Genomic DNA, 19,839 nt, shown 5'->3' with positions numbered 1-19,839 from the left:
AGCTCAGTGGATTGAGCGTGGACCTGCGAACCACACGATCGCGGTTCCATTCCCAGTCAGGGCACATGCCTGGGTTACAGGCCAGTTCCCAGCGGGGGACTCATGAGAAGCAACAATATATTGATATTTCTCTCCTTTCATTCCCCTCTAAGGATGGATAAATAAAATCTTTTAAATATCACCTACTCATGGCAGATATGTAAGGAGAAGGGTATACAATGAAAAGGCAGGCTCCTTCCCCCACTCATATCCTTTCACTCCAAGGCCCTTACTATTCCCAGTCTCTGCTGTGTACCCAGAGAGGATGCAGTACACACAGCAGCCTGTCTCTCTGTACCCCACCCCAAACTGGAGTAGAGCTTGCTCTGTGTTTTTCTTTTTTCTCAGTTGACAGCAAATCTTGTGAATCTCCCCAAATCAGCCCAGATAACACTGCCTTACTCTTTTTTTAAAGGAATGAAGGTTTTTTTAATGTTTTAAAAAATATTTTACTTATTTATTTTTAGAGAGAGGGGAAGGGAAGGAGAAAGAGTGGGAGAGAAACATCAATGTGTGGTTGCCTCTCATGTGTCCCATACTGGGGACCTGGCCCTCAACCCAGGCATGTGCCCTGACTGGGAATCAAACCGGCGACCCTTTGCTTCATAGGCCTGCGCTCAATCCACTGAGCTACACCATGCCTCACTCTTTTTCACAGCTGTGTGGTACTCCATTGTTGGATAGGCCGTGATTTGCCTACGAGTCCCCAGAGCCCTGGTTTTTATGGCACTGAGTCTGTTAAGAGTAAAAGGCATTTCCTTAACCATTTATTGCCAATCTGTATGTTTGTGGGGCCTGCTGTGTGCTCATACGGTGACGGATGTCGAGACAGGGAGACGGGCAGAGCCCGTCCCCCGGAAACTCAGAGCCTAGTGCAGGAGGCGGGCATTTGGGAGATGCCAATGGGCCACAACAGGTGTGTGTGTACACGGGGCCTGGGAGCCCTCTGGTGCTCTGTGCTTCTCCTGGCTTCCACTTCTCTGCCGGGGCAGAAAGTGCAAACAGCCATCCTTCAGGGTGTGGCCCAGCTAGGGTATTTACAGTTCAAGGAAAGAATCCTGTAGGAAGAAAGTAAAAATTTAAAAACCCTGCATCACAGACATTACAGGTAGAGCCTGGGGTACTCACAATACCTATAAAATCCGGGGGACAGGTTTGTTTAGCAAACGCAGTAGGATCACAAAGAATGGGAAAGAAGGTGACCAGAGACACAGCTAGTCTACGTGCAAATGTTTTCTGTGCTCCTCAGGGCTGAGCCTGACCCAGCCTCCCCTTCCTCCCCCTACGCTGAGCATGTCCCCCTCCTGGCAGCCCTAAAGGGGCTCTCCCTCCCATTTCCTGTGCCTTGTGCCATCTGGATCAGAGATGGCCTGCCACATGGAGGCTCCTGTGTGGACCTCCCTGGGGACAAGCCCGGGGCTCACAGTGTCAGCGAACCCTGCCCTGGAGGTACCATACTCTGTGTGTGAATGTGCAGGAATGAAGTCACCAAGAGTTTGTCACCTCCCACTGGAGGCCAAGGCCCGGGAGTGCCTGGGAGGAATGGAGCAGGAAGACACTCTAAGCACTGGGAATGCTGAGGAAAAGCCCACAGGGTGGGGCAGCCTTGCCTTGCATTACTGCGTAAACAGAGCTGAGGCAGGACAGACAGACGGGACCAGGGCTTCCGGAGGGAGAGGCTCCAACTCACAGGGCTAGTCCTGGCCTGGCTCCACAGGGGACCAGCGCTGAGCCTTGAGACGCCCAGGAAGTGGGTCTTCTTGGTGGTGGTGTTTTGGGTGGTGAGGGGGAGAGGTGGGGGGGGCGGTGGGAATATAAGCATTAAATGTGCTCTTTATCTCTCAAAGCCAAAGGCTGTTGGCAGCAGCAGCAAACTGAGGCCCTGCTACTTCTGGGCAGGAATTAGTGCAGCAAAGAGACATACTTGCTGAGCTATGATCTCCGGGTGCATCTCTTCAGCCAGTTACCCAGGTTCACGGCATCTTGGACAGCTAGCTCTATTGCCTCCCCCACCCACCAGCCAGACAGTGAGCTCCAAGGCTGCCTTCTGGTTCCCGACTTCTGTTTCTCCCCTTTTGTGCTGGTGCTTCCTTCTCACAACTGTACTCACATCTGAGGCACCCTCCTGCCTCCAACTACTGCTCTACCTGCAACCCGTACCTCTCATCCAAGTGGATCAAGCCATTGGCCCCTTCCCTGAGCACACCCTTCTGCGTGCCTCTGCCTCCCACGTGGAGCACTGCCCCTCTCCTGACTCCTGCCAGCAGTGGGCTTCCTCGGCACCTGGCACAGAGTAGGTGCTCAGGTCAGAAAGGAGCTACTGTGGTGGTGGACAGCTGGGAAGAGCTGCCTTTGCAGGCAGAAGGTGATGACATCTGTCCACTCACCCTGATTTGGTGGTGCGGATGGGCAGTCGGGTAGAGCTCGGCAGGCAGTGAGAATAGGCGCCAGACTGAGGACCTTCACCAGAGAGGGGGTCAGGGTGCTGGAGGATGGCAGGGCAGCTGGGCCATGCACAGGGGAAGTGAGACAGGGGAGGGTTGGCTTGAGGGAGGAGAGAGGCTGGACTGCTGAGGTGAAGGTGCTGCAGTAAGTAGTGTCTGTGGGTGGCACCCTCAGGGACAAGAGGGAAAGAAAGCAAAGGAATAAAGGGATGGACCACCTGGGACAACTTCGTGTGAACTGTGCAAGGGAGGCAGTGAGGAACGAGGCAAAGGTGCAGTCTAGGAGCAAAAGGGCAGAAGACTGGCCTGGAATGCTCCAAGGCCAAGGGGAGAGGCTAGGTGGGAAGTCTCCCTGGAGAGGAGAGGTCTCTTGGTGTTATTGCTGCTGTCAGCCCCATCGCTCCAGCCCTGTGGGTGCTGCCCCCATTTTTACAAAGCCCATTTTACAGAAAAGGGACCTGAATGCCCTACAGGCTGAGACTGAGGATCTTGCCTCATGTGGGAACGACCCCACACAGACAGTACAGGCTCAGAGCTGGGCTTTGATCGGGTTCGTGGGACTTCCCTCCTCCAGGCACCCGCACTGAAGAAAGCAGTTCCAAGAGGGGTCCTGGGTAACTGAGCAGGAATAAGTACTAGGGTCTGGAAAGAAGACCAGGAATGGGGGAGTCAACAGTTCGTGAAACTGTGGAATGCTGTTAAAAAGTCATGTTGGGCCAACGTGGAGAACGGACTGGGTGGAGACAAGAGCCTTAACCAAAGACTGAAGTCGCCCCATTGCCTCCCACAGCCTTTGGTTCCCCTCCCAGCGCCCCTTCCTCCCTTTGGTGCCCCCCCCCGCGCCCCCAAGGAACCACACCTTACTTTTGAGTAGCCCGTTTTTAGACGGCAGTTACGAACTCGTGTATGAAGGCCGGTGGAAGCTGGAAGGCGGCCCCCGTGTTCCTCTGAAAGGAGGAGCCTCCCAGTGTGGGCCCTGCCGCCCCGGGGCTTAGCTAGAAGTTCCCGAGCTTGCCCGGGAGCCTCCAGCCTGGCTTTGTTCGCCAGCCCGCTCGCCAGAGGAGCCTGCGTGCTCTCCCCTTGCAATCGCCACCCTGATGTCTAGGGGGCACCAAAACCTCACACTGATCCCTCCCAGGTTGGGGAGCCGGCCTACACCCGGGGACAGAGTAGTTCCAACCTTGTCTTCGCAGACGGCTGCTCAGCTCCAATGGGGTGCGAGTTCAGCTCTCTGGGCGCGGATCCTCCAAGTGCAAGGGGACTGCAGACTCGACATTGCTATTTCCTCTCTGCCTGCTGCTCTGCTAGGTCCCTCCCTCCTCTGGAGACAGGCGGGGGCTCCTCGCCGCTGCAGGGCTGTCCCGAAGCAAGCACTGCGCCCGTTCTTTTCAAATGTAAAAAAGGAAATTACCGAAAAGATAATGTAACGCGAATTTCCTTTGTAAGCTTAAGTTTTTAAACATTTATCGAAGTAATTCATTTACATGGTTCCAAACAGTAGGCTCCCACTGAACCCCTTTGGATATTTAAAATACGGTGGCAACTCATCCACTCGCCCCACGCCAGGAACAAGAACGTTTTCGCAGCTCACCACCCATACCGGACGGGGCAAAAGTAAGCTTACGCTTGTAAGTCCAGGAAACACAGAGTTTACTCTTGTATTATTTATTAATCACTGATTTTTTTCCCCCTACAAACAACTGTAAATCTACTTTCACCCCACCCTGAATATCTGTTCTTGACTGCTTCGAACTGTGGCTGGTTCACAAAGTGGGAAAGAATTCATTCATTCATTCCGCAAGTATTTACTGGCAGCCCCCGGGCTGGGACCGCCGAGCACTGTTGGAGGCACTGAGGATGGCGGGGCGTTAAACAAGGCCCCTCTGGCGAGCTCACGCCGCAGCTGTGGAGCCGGACTCGCCCAGGGAGTGCCAGGTGCTGTTAAGTCCTAGGAAGAAAAATAGGGCAGGTTTCTTTCGGAAGGGGCTAGTGGGGTGTCAGTGGTCAAGACCAGTCGCTGTGAGGCAGCGACGCGGCGCAGAAACTGGTAGGGGAGGAACGATACCTGTCAGCCGTGGGGCAGCCCCCCGCCCCTGCAAGGTTCAAGAGCTGGGAAGTTGGGGTTCTTGGCTCAGCTTGGCCTGCTGCCGGCCCCTCCCTCACCGCCCCAGCTTTCTCTCTTCCCAGAGCACCGTCTCTCCTAGGGGAGGAGAGAGAGCGTGTGTGTGTGTGTGTGTGTGTGTGTGTGTGTGTGTGTGTGTGTGTCGGGGGAGGGGTCCTTCACCTCCCCAGCCCGGCCCCCGCCTCCCCTTTCCACTGACCTCCGCCCTGCAGCCCCCTCCCCCTACTCCAGGAGGAACGCCGAGCCGAGGCCGTGGGGAAACGTGAAGTTTGTGCGGCTCAAAATGACGCAAAAATTCTTGAAGAGCTCTTTGGCGGCGGATATCTAGAGATCAGACCATGTGAGGGGCCGAGAGTACAAATACGGCCGCTTGGGCGCAGCTCCCGCACAGGCAGCGGTCGCCCCCGGTGCCTCGAGGGCGCGAGGGTCGCCCCGCCTCGGTGAACCCGGGACCAGCCTCCCCACGGACTCCCGGCAGGTGGGTCCGCTCTCCTCCTTGCTTCTAACCCACACTTCTTTCCAGAACTTCACCCCTGTCTGCCGCAGCGGCACCGGCCGGGGCGTCTCTGCGCCTGGGCGGGGGGCGCCCGGGTCCGCGGCCGCGCTCCGGGGGAGAACGAGTGCGGACGCGAGTCCGGCCGCGGGGAGGGAAAGGCGACCGCGGAGCGGGCGGGCGGGCTCCGAGGGCTCCCTCGTCCGTCGCACCCGCGGGCTTCGCGGTGCGCCGAGTGCGAGAGGAAGACCCTGCAGAGACGGTCTCGGGCAAAGTGCCGCCCTGCGCGTCGGGAAAAGTTGGTTTAGCCTCGCCCCGCAGCTTTTGTTTGATCTCAACTCACTGCGGTCGCGTGCCGGTGGCTTTGTGCTAAGACATTTCTGCAGGGGGAGTTGGGGTTGACCAAAAAGCCGAACTAGAGAAATCTCCGAATGACACTTGGGTGGGACGAGTCTCCGCACGCTCGGGTTGTTTTCTCCCGCAGAGCCGCCGCGCGCTCCGCCGCCTCGCCGGCCATTCAGAATCTCCGCGGACTCGGGCTCCGGCCAGCTCGTTGGCACGGCCGCAGTCTGCGGCCGTCGGCGGCGTGAACCATGTGTGCGTTCAAATTTGTTTTCGAAAACGCTCTTTGGAGCTGAAGAACACTGAGGATCACATTTCCCTTTGCCCTGGGTCTTTTGCGTCATAAATGTCAAATTCTTCAAAACTGAAGAATTTGAGAAGGGTAGGATTTCTAAGTCAGACATAACAAAGGCTTGTGTGTATGTATTTTTATGGTCAGTTTGGTCCGGAATAAAATGAACTCGGTCAATGGATTATTTATGAGCCTGCTAGCTTTCATCATAGTAAGATGAGAACAAGTCCTTAACGTGTTTTGCCTTCGGTTATGGGGAAAGTGTCTTAAAAAAGCAGCATGGGGCATGTGTTTTACGAAGCGGAGGGGCACTGTGGGCAGTGTTGGTGTTTGGGTTTCTAGGAGCACAGGGAAATGCACAGCTTCGTTTTCCCTCCCATCACTTTCTTTTGTGCGGAGCCACTGATGCCCAAGGGTTCAAGCGTGGGGTAGAGGCAGGTTCTTCCGGGCTCGGGCAAATTGAACAAGCCTTCTGCCGCGTGGATTTTTCTGGTTTTCATTGAACCTGAATGAGAGCAGATTGAGATTGCTTCACAATTAATCAGAAGTCCCCTCCACACCCTGGTGATCGATCTAGGACATGTCAGAGATGTAATACCAGCACAGATATTCAAACTCATTTTTTTCAATCTCCTTGCTTAAGAAATACATATATACAAGGGGTGGGTGGTGAGGTGGGAGTAGGGGTGGGATACGTTGAAACTTAAATGAAATGAACAAAAACCTCAGAAGTTCCTCTTTGGGGGATTTTGAGGCGTCCCAGCATTTTGATGAAAGTCGGGGAGGCGTGTCAGAGTCTCACCCATGGGTGAGATGGCAGTGGAATGGGGTGCCTGGCTGGAGGGGGTTGTCTCATACACCAGGCTTACAAAAACGCTGTGGGTGCTCCCCCGCCTCCCGCAGAGAAAAACGCAGGTAATTCCAGAAGTTAGGCCAGTGTCAGTTCCTTCTTTATGCTCATGGAATGGCACAACTTGAGAGAACAAAGGCAGGGTTGTCTGAAGAAGTTTGATTTGAATTAAGCTTAATGAATCAACAGGATATAGTCAGGACTTGGCTTTTTAAATAAAGATGCCTAGATGGCCAAAGGGGAAATCCAGTCATTTTTCTGTCACTTTAAGAAATCAACTTGTACCTTTGTAATTCTGGGTCACAGAGCAGCCCCTCTGGGTCTCTTGGGCCCCAGTTCTAAGTAAGGGGGAGGCAGGGTCCTGCATAACAGGGGGTCCAAGTCCCTGGACTCATTCCGTGACCTGGACCCTAACCTTTCTGCTTTAAGCAAATACAAGTCGAAATGACAGGGCAAAATGCCTGAGGGCCAGGACTCTCTACCCAGGTGTTGCCATCAAATCAGGGTCCTCTGGGGACCTCTGAGGTTTCACTCTAAGGCAGAGGCTTTGCACACTCGGACACACGCAAGTCAAGTTCTGCACCTCCGTCGTGGCCAACCAACAGACCCAACTTCCCCCACTCCCTCAGTTCCCTTTGCAAGATGCCCAGGGTGTGGCGCAGTGGAAATGGCCTCCAGCCAGGGGAGATGTGGGCTGTGTGGTTTTCCTTCTGAGCACTGGGCTGTCGCCAGTTGGCCACGCTGCCCTGAGGCTTGCACACAGACCAGGCTGGGCTGTGCAGGCAAAGGCCTGATGACGTGCCCCGCTTCTCGTGCCTGGGGCGCGTGATGCTGACCTGGCTGCTCCCGTGGGTCGAGGCGCTGCCACCTCAACCCTGGACCAAAGGAGCTTGTCAGTGTCTGGGTTTAACTGGACAAAAGAGCACCCTAAGAAGGACAAACTGTCATCTTTCTGGAAGGGACCCAGGTAGAAAACAGATGGAACTAGCCTTTAAAAGAAACGACAGAAAGGGTTTTCCCTGGGCAGAGGGGTGAGCAACTTTTCTTTCCCTGTTTGTTAAAATATTTACTTATTTATTTTTAGAGAGAGGGAAAGGGAAGGAGAGAGAGAAGCATCAATGTGTGGTTGCCTCTCACGTGCCCCCTACTGGTGACCTGGCCCACAACCCTGGCCTGTGCCCTGACTGGGAATCAAACCAACGACCCTTTGGTTCCCAGGCGGGCACTCAGTCCACTGAGTCACACCAGCCAGCAAGACACACTTTCGCTGACACAGACCCCTTATTTCCAGGCAGAGCTCATTGCTCTGAGGGGTCCACCCTCAGAAACGGTCTCTGAGTTGCACTGCTATGAAGGGGCCATTGCCTCCAGCCTGACCTTTGTGCCTTCTCCCTGACTGGGAAGATGAATGCTCCTTCACTGAATGTCCACAGCACGTTGTTAATGTCCACTCATTCTGGGGTGACAGAATGAGTCAAGATGAGGCAGGTCTGACCGCCTCATTTTCTTCTTTCCTTTGGCTCCCCTGGCTGGGGGCCGGTAGCAGCCCCCTCACCGTCACCCCAACCCTGGACCAAGGATGGGTACTTGTTAGTAGGTCTTTAAACCATAGGCTTTTAAAAAGTCACAACCAGAGAGCCCCCTGTTAACCCCAGAAACCTCTGGGCCGCAGAGTGAGAGATGAACCCCAGCAACATGGAGACATGGAGGTGATGTCCCAGGGCCAGCTCAGTGGCAGGGGGCATGGGGAAGATCTCCTGGGACCCTGAGGCACGGTTCTTCTTCCGTTGTGTGTCAACCTTTGACATAGGGAGGGAAGAGGCGAGAAGGGGTTGGGGACAATGTCAGTGTCGGAGCTGAGAGAGCCCCTCGTGTACTCTGGGAGAAGCCAGAGCTGGGGGCTGGTGGTGGGCTTGGCAGGAGGGAGCAAGTTAGTGGGCCTTTCCCCTCTTGTGTTTTTATGTGGTCTTTCCGAGCATATTCAAGAAAAAAAAAGAACATTCCATTTCCTTTGTTACTGAGCTGCTGAATGAAAACAGAATAAACAGAGTCTTTTGCTCAAAGAAGCTCCCTCAGTGGAGGGAGGGGCAGAGCTGGAAGGGCCTCCGAGGGGTCTGCTCGCCGGGAGGTCTCAGCCAGGCCTGGAACCTGAGTCTCCCGCAACGCCATTCTTTTTTTTCTTCCCTAGATGTGTTGTTTTTGACTGCTAATCTAGTTAGTTGGCTCTTCCCCTTGTCTCAGAGGAAAAGAGCTGGGACAGGGAGGAAAGGGGAGGGAAGGGCCTGGGGGCAGAGAGGAGATAGGCTATTCTGGGCTATTCTGGGTACTCCCCAGCGGGCAGCCAGCCCGAGGTTTGGCCTGTGGAGGTTTCCCAGCTCTTCTGAGGGCCAGAATTATTTTCCTCCCCCCAATTTTTAATTTTGAAAAATTTCAACTGAAAAGGCAGAGAAACGGTCCAGTCACCCCTCACCCAGATTCACCACTTGTTAGCATTTTGTTAGATTTGTGCAGGCAATCGCTCTCTAATTCTACACACATCTAAGTTTTGCATGTGTGATGTATACATGATTGGATACACTGTGCATATTATATGACATAATGTAATAATTGTATAATTTACATAGGTATATAGTTTGGGGGTTGAACCTTGGAGAATTTGCAGACATCCAAGTACTTCTCCAGAAATACTTCAGCCTGTGTCTGCTGAGAACAAGGGCGTTTTCCTAATAACCAAGCCGCATTATTATCACATTTGGGAAAGTTAACTTTGATACAGGCCATATTCAAATTCCCCACCCCCCCCATTTCAATGATATTCTTTTTAGTTTTGAGGGTTATTTTTGGGACTAGAAACTCCTAGAGATTGGGAACCACCCCTTGCCCTTATTTTGGTGTATCTGCCAACTGGATCCGTAATGGGTCATGACGAACTGCTTTTTCATGAATGTCCCCAAACTGCATGCGTGACTCCTTGTAAACCGCATTTCAGAACTTCTTGACCTAAGAGTATAGGCACCCTCAGTTCAAGCAACCATGCCTAAATCACAGACATCTTGTGGCTGAAGAGGTGGCCACAGGTGGCCTCCATCGCCCCGCCTGCCCTGCTGCCTGACCCCATGTCTCCCTCAAGTTTGCTTTGCCTCCCAGAGAAGCAGATCCTGTTCCCCTTCTCCTCTCCCGTTCACTGCTCGGGTTTTATTTAATTGCTCCTCAAATCCCTTCCTCCTCCTCTTCTCTCTCCTGCCTCGCTCAGCTGCCACAAGTAATTCCACCCTTATTTCATAACTCTTTCCCTGGGGCTGGTTTTCTTCTCTCTCCTCCCTCCTCCCTCCTCTCCTGCTCTTGGCTGCCTTTGTGAGTCTAATCCTGTTTGTTTCACACCAAAGTCTCTTAGTAACATACCTATAGTAAGGAAAAGAAAATCTGTGTTTGGAAATGCTCCCATGTTTTTTAATCTCTATTTTTATTTATTGCATAAATTGCATTATGACAACAATAAAGGAGTGTTGAGAAGGTGTAAGTGACCCTCCTAACCCTGCCTAATCTAACCCATCACTGTGGGAGTTTCCCAGGTCTCCACCCCAGCTCGCCCACAATGAAACATACCACAAGTGAGAGCAGTTTTGTTTTTTGCAAAGTTAAGTTGTGAAGTGAAGTGTAATAAGAAATTCATGTCATCAACTTCTAAAACTCTTTTTAAGTTATATTTTATTGCTTATACTATTACAGTTGTCCCAATTTTTCCACCTTTGTCCCCCTTCACCCAGATGACCCTGACTCCCTCAGCCAATCCCCACATGGTAGTCCATGTCCATGGTCATGCACATATGTTCTTCGGCTAATCTGTTCCCCATGCTGTACTTTACATCCCCATGACTATTCTGTAACTACCAATTTATACTTCTTAATCTCTTTGTCTATTTTGCCCACCCCCCCATTCCCCTCCCCTCTGGCAACCACCAAAACATTCTCTGTATCTATGATTCTGTTCTGCTTTGTTCGTTTATTTTGGTTTTAAGATTCAATTATTGATAGATATGTATTTATCGTCATTTTATCGTTCATAGTTTTGATCTTTTTTTTCTTCTCCCTCCTCCTCTTTCTCTTTTCCTTCTCCTTCTTCCTCAAGAACACCCTTTAACATTTTGTAATACTGGTTTGAAAATGATGTACTCAGCTTTTTCTTGCCTGGGAAGCTCTTTATCTGTCTTTCGATTCTAAAGGATAGCTTTGTTGGGTAGAGTCATCTTGGTTGTAGGTCCTTGCTTTTCATCACTTTGAATATTCCTTGCCAGTCCCTTCTAGCCTGCAAAGTTTCTTAGGAGAAATCAGCTGATAGTCTTATAGGGGCTCCTGTGTAGGTAACTGACTGCTTTACTCTTGCGGCTTGTAAGACTCTTTATCTTTAACTTTTGGCATTTTAATTATGATGTGTTCTGGGGTGGTCCTTTTTGGATCTATCTTGTTTGGGACTCTCTGTGCTTTATGGACTTGTATGTCTATTTCCTTCACCAAGTTACGGAAGTTTTCAGTCATTATTTTTGCAAATAGGTTTTAAATTTCTTGCTCTTTCTCTTCTTCTTCTGGCACCCTTATGAAGCAAATGTTGGATTTTTAAAAGTTGTCCCATGGGCTGCTTACACTATCCTCATTTTTTTTGGATTCTTTTTTCTTCTTTCTGTTTTGTGTGGTTGTTTTTGCTTCCTTATGGTCCAAATAATTGATTTCATTCTTGGTTTCATCCACTCTACTTCAACCATTGTTTTCTTGTAAATTATTCTTTATTTCAATTAGTGTATCCTTCGTTTCTGACTGGATCTTTTTTATGCTGTTGAGGTCCCCACTAATTTTCTATATGAGCATTCTTATAACCAGTGTTTTGAACTCTACATCCGTTAGATTGCTTGTCTCCATTTCGTTTAGGTTTTTTTTTTAATATTTTATTTATTTATCTTTCGAGGGGAAGGGAAGGAGAGAGGGAGAGAAACATCAATGTATGGTTGCCTTTCGTGCGTCCCCTGCTAGGAGTTGGCCTGTAGGGAACTGGCCTGCAACCCAGGCATGTGCCCTGACTGGGAATCAAACCGCGATCGTCTGGTTTGCAGGTCTGCGCTCAATCCACTGAGCTACACCAGCCAGGGCCTAGTTTTTTTTTTCCTGGAGTTTCATTATGTTCTTTCATTTGGGGCATGTTTCTTTGTCTCCTCATTTTGGCACCCTCTCTGTGTTTGTGTTTATGTATTAGGCAGAGTTGGTACATCTCCCAGGCTTGATAGAGTGGCCTGCCTAATGCAGTGTGTGTTCTGTAGGGTCCAGTGGCACAGCCTCCTCCATCACCCAAGCTGGGAACTCAAGGCACACCAGCTGTGAAGACTGTGTACACCCTCCTGTGGTAGTTGAGCCTTGATTGCTGTTGCCACGTCTAAGGTCAGCTACTACCTGTGTTCTGTTCTTGGTCACACAGCATTAACTACAGGGTGATCTGCAGGTGGTTGCTACTTGTGCTGGGCTTGGAGGTTCCCAGGAAAAACCAAACTGTGAATCAAGGCTAGCCACTGCTAGTGCCAGGCTTGGGGCCACTTACCAAGAGGGATGGGACTATCTAAAGTCAGATGCTGCTTGTTTGAGAGAATTTAGGAAAATCTGAAGCATGGACCAAGATGGGCCTTTTGTGTGGAAAAGCCTGGAAACAACTTGGGTGAGCCTGAAAGTTGAATGGGGAGGAGCCTCAGAGAATCACCAAGGTGGGACAAACCGTGTGAGTCAGATTGGTAGAGTCTCAGATAGACGGCACTTACCTGCCAGCTCTTTTGGGGGGAGGGCTCAGAAAAGGAACAATGGCCTCTGCCAGCACTTCAGTCTGGGAGAAAACTGCTCCACAGCTCTCACCCTGAAATAATTCAGTTCCTCTCTGTATGTCTCTGATGCCTTTCAGTCTGCTGTCCCCATGCTGGAACTCATAGCAAGTGGAGTGAGTTTGTGCATGGGCCCTTTAAGAGGAACTACCTGGGATTCCAGCAGTTTCTACCTTCCGCAGTCTTAATCCCCACTGGTTTTGCAGAAAAAAATTATGGAGACTTCTCTTCCTGGCACTGGAACCCTGGGCTGAGGGCCCAGGTGTGAGGCTGGGACCTCTTGGCCCTCAGATATCCCTCCTGATTTTTATCCACCACATATGGGTATGGGGCCAGCTCTTTCTGTGTCTCCTCCCCTCCTGCCAGTCTTAATGGGATTTCTTCTTTAATTTCATAGTTGTAGGACTTCTGGCAGTTCTGAATAATGGTTGTTCTGTAGTTTAGTTGTAATTTTGATGTGATTGTGTGAGGAAGTGAGCTGTGTTTATGCTGCCATCTTGACTGGAAGATCAACTTCTAAAGCTCTTTAAAGGTGCCTAAAAGACACCTCCAGGGAATCCATATAAGAGTCTCTATGCTTCCTTGTCTTTCTGTCCTTCAATTTAGGTTTCTTCAAGAACCAGAAAGAGCCCTGACTGATATGGCTCAGTTGGTTGGGTATTGCCCCATGAAGCAAAGGGACGCTGGTTTATTCCCAGTCAGGGCACGTGCCTGGGTTGTGTGTTTGGTCCCCAACAGGGGTTGTGCCCCCGTCTCACATTAGAGCTTCTTCCCTTCTTTTTCTCCCTCCCTTCTTCTCTCTCTAAAAAGAAATAAATATTTTTTAAAGAACCAGAAGGGATGTTAAAATAAATAGATAGCTCCAAATCAGTTTCGCTGTCAATCTATCCCTTTTGTAGTAGGTAACAATGCTGTGTTCTATAGCACACATTTTAGATAATTTGGTATTATTATGGCTAAACTCAGATTCTGTAAACTAGCTTAGGAGGCTAACCACCATTTACAACCTTTATTTCTGTGGGTAGAATATATAAGTTCTAGGCAAGTGACTCACAAAATAGACGTTCGGAACATAGACTGTTGATGGGTGTGTCCACTGGTACTTGTTTCAAAATCTAAAAAGCACACTTGTGCTCTTCTTTAATCTAAGACATGTCAGACTTTTCCAGGCCATAGTCCACTAAAATTATTGCTAGTGGACAGTCTTCCCTCCACCCCCAAGACGCACGGCAGATCCTTCTGGTGCATGAGAACAGAAGGGGCAGGACCCCGAGAATGGGACCCTGAGGAAGAAAGAGGAGTGTCCCACTTGAGGCTCAATCCTGCCTGCATGGCATCTGTGTTCCCAAGCCCTGTGCCCAGAAAATCCGAAATGGCCCTTCTGTGCCGGGAGCTGTGCGGTGTACACAGCGGTTCAGCAAGTATTGAGCACGGAGATGTATAAGCCATGGCCCCTGCTTCCAGGGGAATGCAAAGCCAATATATGCAAAACAAACAAACTATAATGATACATAAAAATCAATGATGAATGATGGAGTAGACAGAGATCATCTTGGACTGTGGGGGTGAAAGGAAGCTTCATGGAGAAGGGTGGGTAGAAACTATAGCCAGGCCCCCTCACGGGATGCGTGGTGTTGAAGGGAATGAGGTGTGGGGTAAGGGTGCTTGCTGGCCCACCTGCCCCTGAGAACCTGGACTGCTTGTGAAAATTCAGCACTCACAGGAATCTCTTGAATTAAACTCTCTGGGTAGCAGCGCAGAAATCTGGTGTTTACAAGTTTTCCAGTAGCTCCAAGCCACTGACTGAGAGGAGCCAGCAGAGATCAGTGAGTTCCAGTGGAAAGAGAGAGAGGCCCCAGCTTCTGGCTCAAGCTGCCTGCTTGTTGTGCATGGGGCTGTGAATCACTTAGCCTTGTGGGCCTCCGTTTCCCTGCCTGGAGGGTTAAATAGAAAAGTAGAATTGGTTGTACATGCATGGTGGTGTAGTGACCATCAACTCACTGAGTTAACTATTTGTCATACTTTTTTAAAAAGATTTTATTTATTTATCTTTAGAGGGAAATAGAAGGGAGGGAGAAAGAAAGGGGGAGACACATCAATGTATGGTTGCCTCTCGCACACCCCCAGTTAGGGACCTGGCCTGCAACCCCGGCACGTGCCCTGACTGGGAATCAAACCAGCAACCCTTTGGTTTGTAGGCTGGTGCTCAATCCACTGAGCCACACCAGCCAAGACAATTTGTCATACTTTTATTTAATTTCTACAACTGGTCTGTCCCCATAAATGGTCTTTTATACACAAGAAAATGGAAGCTCAGAGAGGTTAAGCAACCTTGCCGAAGTCACATAGCCAGTAAGGGGTACATCTGGGATTCCGGTGCAGATCTGTGAGGCAGGAGCGGCGTGGGATGTGGACACACAGGAAATACGAAGTGATACCTCAGGATTTGGCTGTTTGTATTCACTAGAGGAGGGCTATTCATGCCTATTGAGGCCAAACCCATTTCTTTTTATGAAAGTCAAAATGAATAATCCATTGTACTTTTGGCCAGCCTCTGGAGTGATCTCAAACCCACCATCAAGGGCTGAGCCTCTAGACTTCACACTCTGTGTGGAAAGAAGCTTGAGCTGTCTTCTTCCAGGAGGAGAAAGTTCTGGACTGAGACCCTTTTTTCTTTCTCAAGATAACAAGCCCAAAGGGCCCTGGGGATTTTAGTCTATTAATTCCTCTCCAAAAAATTAAACTGACGGTCTCCAGCAAGGAATTCTTTGGATAAAGAGATGGCTGGGTTCGTGGAGGTCATTTCTACTTATGTCCAAAAACAAGCAGATTTTCTTTACTCCATTTATATCTTGAAATCTCCTTATTTTGTTTGAAAGGTGAGCCGGGAGTCCCTGTGGCTTCTGACCTATAACACACACGGCCAAGAGCTCAGCAGTCAAAACCAGACATTTCCATCGTACTGTGCTGTCCATTAGCACTCATAAGAATACTAGTTACTACTTTATAATGATAGCTACTTTAGAATTATAGCTATTCCTTGATTCTTTCAGGTTGAAAGTTTAAGTTCAGAAGTTTTAGTTTTGGTCTTGTCTTCAAAAAAAAGTCTCTTCCACACATATGAACCCTTTTCTCACACTCCTGTGCTTGTGGGCCAGAATCAACTTAATTCAGGGATTTATGACAGAAGCTGGACAAGAAATACCAAAAAAAGAAAGAGTTTTAAAATCTAAGGGCGCCCTGGGTGGGTTGCTCAGGTGGTTGCAGTGTCGTCCCATACACCAAAAGGTTGCAGGTTCAATCCCTGGTCAGGGCATACCCCTAGGTTGCAGCTTTGATCCCCAGATGGGGTGCGTGTGGGGAGGTAGCCCGTCGATGTTTTTGACATCGGTGTTTCTCTCTCTCTCTCTCTCTCTCCCTAAAATCAATAAACACATCCTCGAGTGAGGATTTTAAGAAAAAGAAAACAACAACCACCTGAGGGCTAGACATGCCACGTCCCGTCTTCAGAGACCTGGGCTCGGAGTGGAAGGCACCACAGCATGGAGAGCGGCACCAGCCTCTCCCTCTTCAAGCATCCTGCTGTTTTTCCCACCAGGTCTTGGCCTTGGACCTGAACGCCAGGAAGGCAGGACTGTGCCTGCCTTGTCTCCAAGAACCTAGCACGTAGAGGGCAAATCTCACATCGCTGCCCAGTTAGGGTGGATCTGTGGCAGAAGGCCGGGTTTGGTGTTTACCGTTTTAGTTGGTGCCTGGCCTCTGTAATTCCTGTCACCCTTGGTAGGTATGTGTCTTAGGACCTTCAGACTCCCTCCTAATAGTGAATGCAAATTGCCACTTGGCTATATGACCTGTAATTAACCTTATCTCAGTGGTAGACCCATAATTTGTGGTGGGGTTTTTTTTGTTTTGTTTTTGAAATGGAAATTGAGCGTCCTGAGAAATGAACTCACTTTGATCTCCACGTGTGAAGTCAAAGTCCAACATTTCTGTAGTGTTTCTGCTTCAATTGGGCGGAGGACCGCCAAACAGACACCAAGGGACAGCCATTTCCAAACAACTGGGTGGTTACGTGACTAATCACTGTAATGGTAATTACATGCTTGTTCAGGTACTGGTTCCCCTGGCTACAGAGGCAGGATTTGTGGAAAGAAGAATGGAGGTTTGTTCAGAAGTTTAAATAGAAACGATGCTTTTTAGTAAGGGCGGTGGGGACAAAGCAGTCCACTCCCTGGGCTGAGAGGAAGGAGTGTGAGTAGGAAGTCGACTGTCAGCCCATCAACTGCACCTCGGCTGCCTCTGGTGTTCGGGGCCTGGGGGGGAGGCTCCTGCCTGTCAAGCTGTCGTCCCACCCAAGAGCTGGGTCACGTGGCACCGCCCAGGGCCTGTCCCTGCTCGGCTTGTCCCTATGCCTCCTGGGACCACGGCATATATTCAAGGTGCAAAGGAAGGCTTCTGGGGCTTTTTCTGGCCATGGAGAAACTCAAAGGCCAGAAAAAAGGCCCTCTTGGTGGAGGTCACGGCTGTCATATCGACCCTGTTTGCAATCTCTCTACCCAGCAGAATAAAACTATCTTTTAAAGAAGAAAGCTTTCGAGAGAGAATTCTTGGAAACCAACCCGAACCACTCTAACTTCCCTATTCCTGAGCACTTGCTCTCCATCACTGTCATCTGCCCACTGGGGAAAGCTGGCCAGGGTCCTGTAGAATCGGGAGAAAGGAGAAGGAGTTGGGACCCACAGGCAGCAGCATCCTGCTGGCAGAAGGGGTTCCAGGCCGGGCCATCTGCCCATGGCTGACCGATTAGTAACTGATCGGCAGAGGCCTGGGAGTGAATTGGAGAAAAGATGTGCCTCTCTGCCAGTTTGGTGGCTTCAAGTGGCTGTGACTTCTGTGTTTGCAGAAGGGTAGGAGCACAGTAGGATAACCCCTGAAAGCAGAGCTGGATGGAGAAAGGCCAGCCTCTGGGGAGAAGCAACCTGAAGTGACGAATTGGCTGAGGGATCTTCTTAAGAGGTTTTCTTACAGCTCAGGCCGTTTCAGCCTGCTGATAGTTGTGTGTGTGTGTGGTTTTTAGAGTGCTGGGGATGTTTCAGGAATCGAGGCCTTTGTAACGCTCAGAGCAAAAACAGGGAATAGAGGATATTCTTGTAGCAGCTGCTCGTGACAGGTGCCAAGAAACCGAGCTCAGATGCCATGGGGGCCGAGCCCGAGGACCCTCATGAACACACACTGTCCCCCAAAAGTTCACCAACACACGCAGTTTCCAGCTTCCCTGCAGAGGACCCTGGGGAGAAAGTCAGTGAAACCGAGAACAAATCGGCCGACCCCTGCGGCAGGAAGGTGACAAGTCGCTGGTGTGGCAGAGTGTCGTTCCTTTGCCAGTGTCCTCGGAGGGGATGATGTTTTTCTTCCACAGCCATGGTGGGTGTGCCGGAGGAAGGTTAGGTGAGGCTTTGCTCTTTGAGTTTCAATTTAAGTGATAGGAAAGTTGCGTACAAAAGATAGGAAGAGGGAAATTTTTGAGTATAATTTTGAAGGTGGAGAAACAAAGATCAGGCTGGGGGACCTCAGCCGGGGGCAGGCTCTGTCGCTGAGTGCCATCTGGCTCTCACCGTAAAGCTCCTTATCTCTGCCATCTGGTCTTCCGGTTCTTGGGCGTTCAGTGAGGAGAGCATGTTGCTGATAGAGGCCTTCTTCAGACAACACCGCCAGGGACAACCACGTGCAGGTGGCATTTAGCTGTATATTTGAACATATTGACGTCTCATAAAAATGAACTTAAAAATTCCTTGGCCTCAGATATTTAGAGTGAGTGTGAAGATGTGTGGCTATTTTAAAACTCCATTGAGTCTAGTTGAGGTCCCAGGGAAGGGGGGAGAAGGGAGAGACTGGACGGCAGTGTAAACAGGAGAAGAAGGGGGTTTTATCTAGACTGTTCTTTGCAGAAATTTGTTTTCTTCTGTGAGTGGTGTTTGTATCCCTGTGCCCAGGGCAGGTGGGGGCCAAACAGCTGGGTGGAGGAGCCCAGGACACCTACTCCGCCTCATCACAGACACACGCACCAGCTCCATAGCACCAGTTTCTGTCTCGTTGCTGTAATATTCTCGGCAACAATAAATTCCTTATTAAACATTTTTATTTTCTGTTGTACAGAAAACAGAACCCAACACACATGAAACCCCACTTACTTGTGTCCCCCAGTGTTCGCGTCTCAGCCCGGCCGGCATTCATGTACGCGGCCATCAGGATGGATCCGCTGCTTTGTGTTCTAGCTCTTCACTCATCACGTTTGTCTCTACATTTCCGTGTGTGTATGAGGTTCAGTCGTGCTCACTGAAAGCCCAGAGTAGGTAGGATGCATACACTGCCCTCTTTATTAAGCGACCCATTCCTAGCCATCTTCCCAGTTGGGTTTGCCAGGGTAGGATAAAAAACCTTTGCACCATGGCTAGGGGTGGCAGTTGTCCCTGGGTGTCTTTTGCTAGAAAGGTATATGATCTGAGCTAAGCAGAAATGTGCTTCAAATTCCAAACTGTTTCCAGAGTCTGAAAAGGTCAGGCCCAGAAGAAATGAAGTTAGCCGGGAGGTTTTGGTTATTTACTACCTTGTAATAGGCCATAGGATTAAAGTCCAAAAGGGCTCAGCTTTCTACCTCATGTTTGACGTCTCAGACCTCAGTGCAGAGGAGAGAAACCTGAGCTGACCTCCCTGCACCTTCTCCCATGGCAGTGATAAGCTGGGGGCAGGGGGTGGGCCGGGAAGGGTGGTCCTGCCCTCCTTACGTGTGGGGACAGACATATCACCGGTGCCTGCATCTGTAACCACTGAGCTCCTTTCCCTGGCTCTTCTTCTGTGGATGAGAGGTGCTCTGCTGCCCCTTTTGCAGAATAACAAGTGGGTTACCACAGCAGCTGCTGGGAGTGCCAAGAAGAATGAATGGTGAGCAGCAGCGCCGTGTAAGGCCCAGTAGGACTTGCAGAGGCGTAATGGGAACAAAGAAAGGAGAAGCAGATTGACTGGACACAGCCAGAAGCAGCTAGAAGGTGCTCAAAGGCTTCTAAGAGCTGGGTGACAGAGTGAAAAAGTCTGCAGCTCAGGAGCTGGGGTGCCTCACAAAGGGTGGTCTTTTCACTGCTATCATTTGCTTTTTTCCTCTTTAAGTCACATCTGTAGTTTACATGCACTTTGAGTGTGCAGCTTAAATGATGGAGAGAACTGTCCTTACCTACTTGCAGACTGGAACTGCCTCTTCATTTATTCTTTCCCCAGTGCAGCATCCAGGACAGAGTAAGTGCGCTGAGGAGCCCAGGTGAAGTGAGCAGTCTTCTTACGTTCTCCTGAGTTACTGGTAAACTCCAGCAGGAGATCCCAGTCCTAAAGTGAAGCAAATATTTCGTTC

At 50.2% G+C, this 19,839-nt stretch overlaps 1 protein-coding gene and 1 long non-coding RNA gene across 3 annotated transcripts in view; one reads left to right on the top strand and one right to left on the bottom strand.

The window, feature by feature from the left end:
* Positions 1-623: 623 nt before the first annotated feature.
* LOC119003741 (uncharacterized) lies at positions 624-3,862 on the bottom strand. Of its 2 annotated transcripts, none has more exons than XR_005070016.1 (3): positions 3,380-3,862; positions 1,498-3,093; positions 624-1,097 (listed from the first exon to the last, which is right to left on the bottom strand). It is a non-coding gene; the product is annotated as an uncharacterized LOC119003741 (long non-coding RNA). The 2 variants fall into 2 exon arrangements; XR_005070015.1 differs by having other exon boundaries at positions 3,384-3,862.
* A 961-nt stretch (positions 3,863-4,823) lies between these two features.
* The window catches only part of SLC6A4 (solute carrier family 6 member 4), a 41,663-nt gene continuing 26,647 nt past the window's right edge, over positions 4,824-19,839 (top strand). Inside the window, exon 1 of the mRNA XM_037070277.1 lies at positions 4,824-5,083. The gene's annotated coding sequence lies outside the window, so the exon portion shown is untranslated. The remainder of the gene's footprint in view (positions 5,084-19,839) is intronic.

The sequence above is a fragment of the Sturnira hondurensis genome, unplaced genomic scaffold (assembly GCF_014824575.4).
Source record: "Sturnira hondurensis isolate 20B ecotype Veracruz unplaced genomic scaffold, ASM1482457v3 Scaffold0018728, whole genome shotgun sequence".
NCBI classification, from domain to species: Eukaryota; Metazoa; Chordata; class Mammalia; order Chiroptera; family Phyllostomidae; genus Sturnira; species Sturnira hondurensis.
This window is presented reverse-complemented; position numbering and strand designations above follow the sequence as displayed.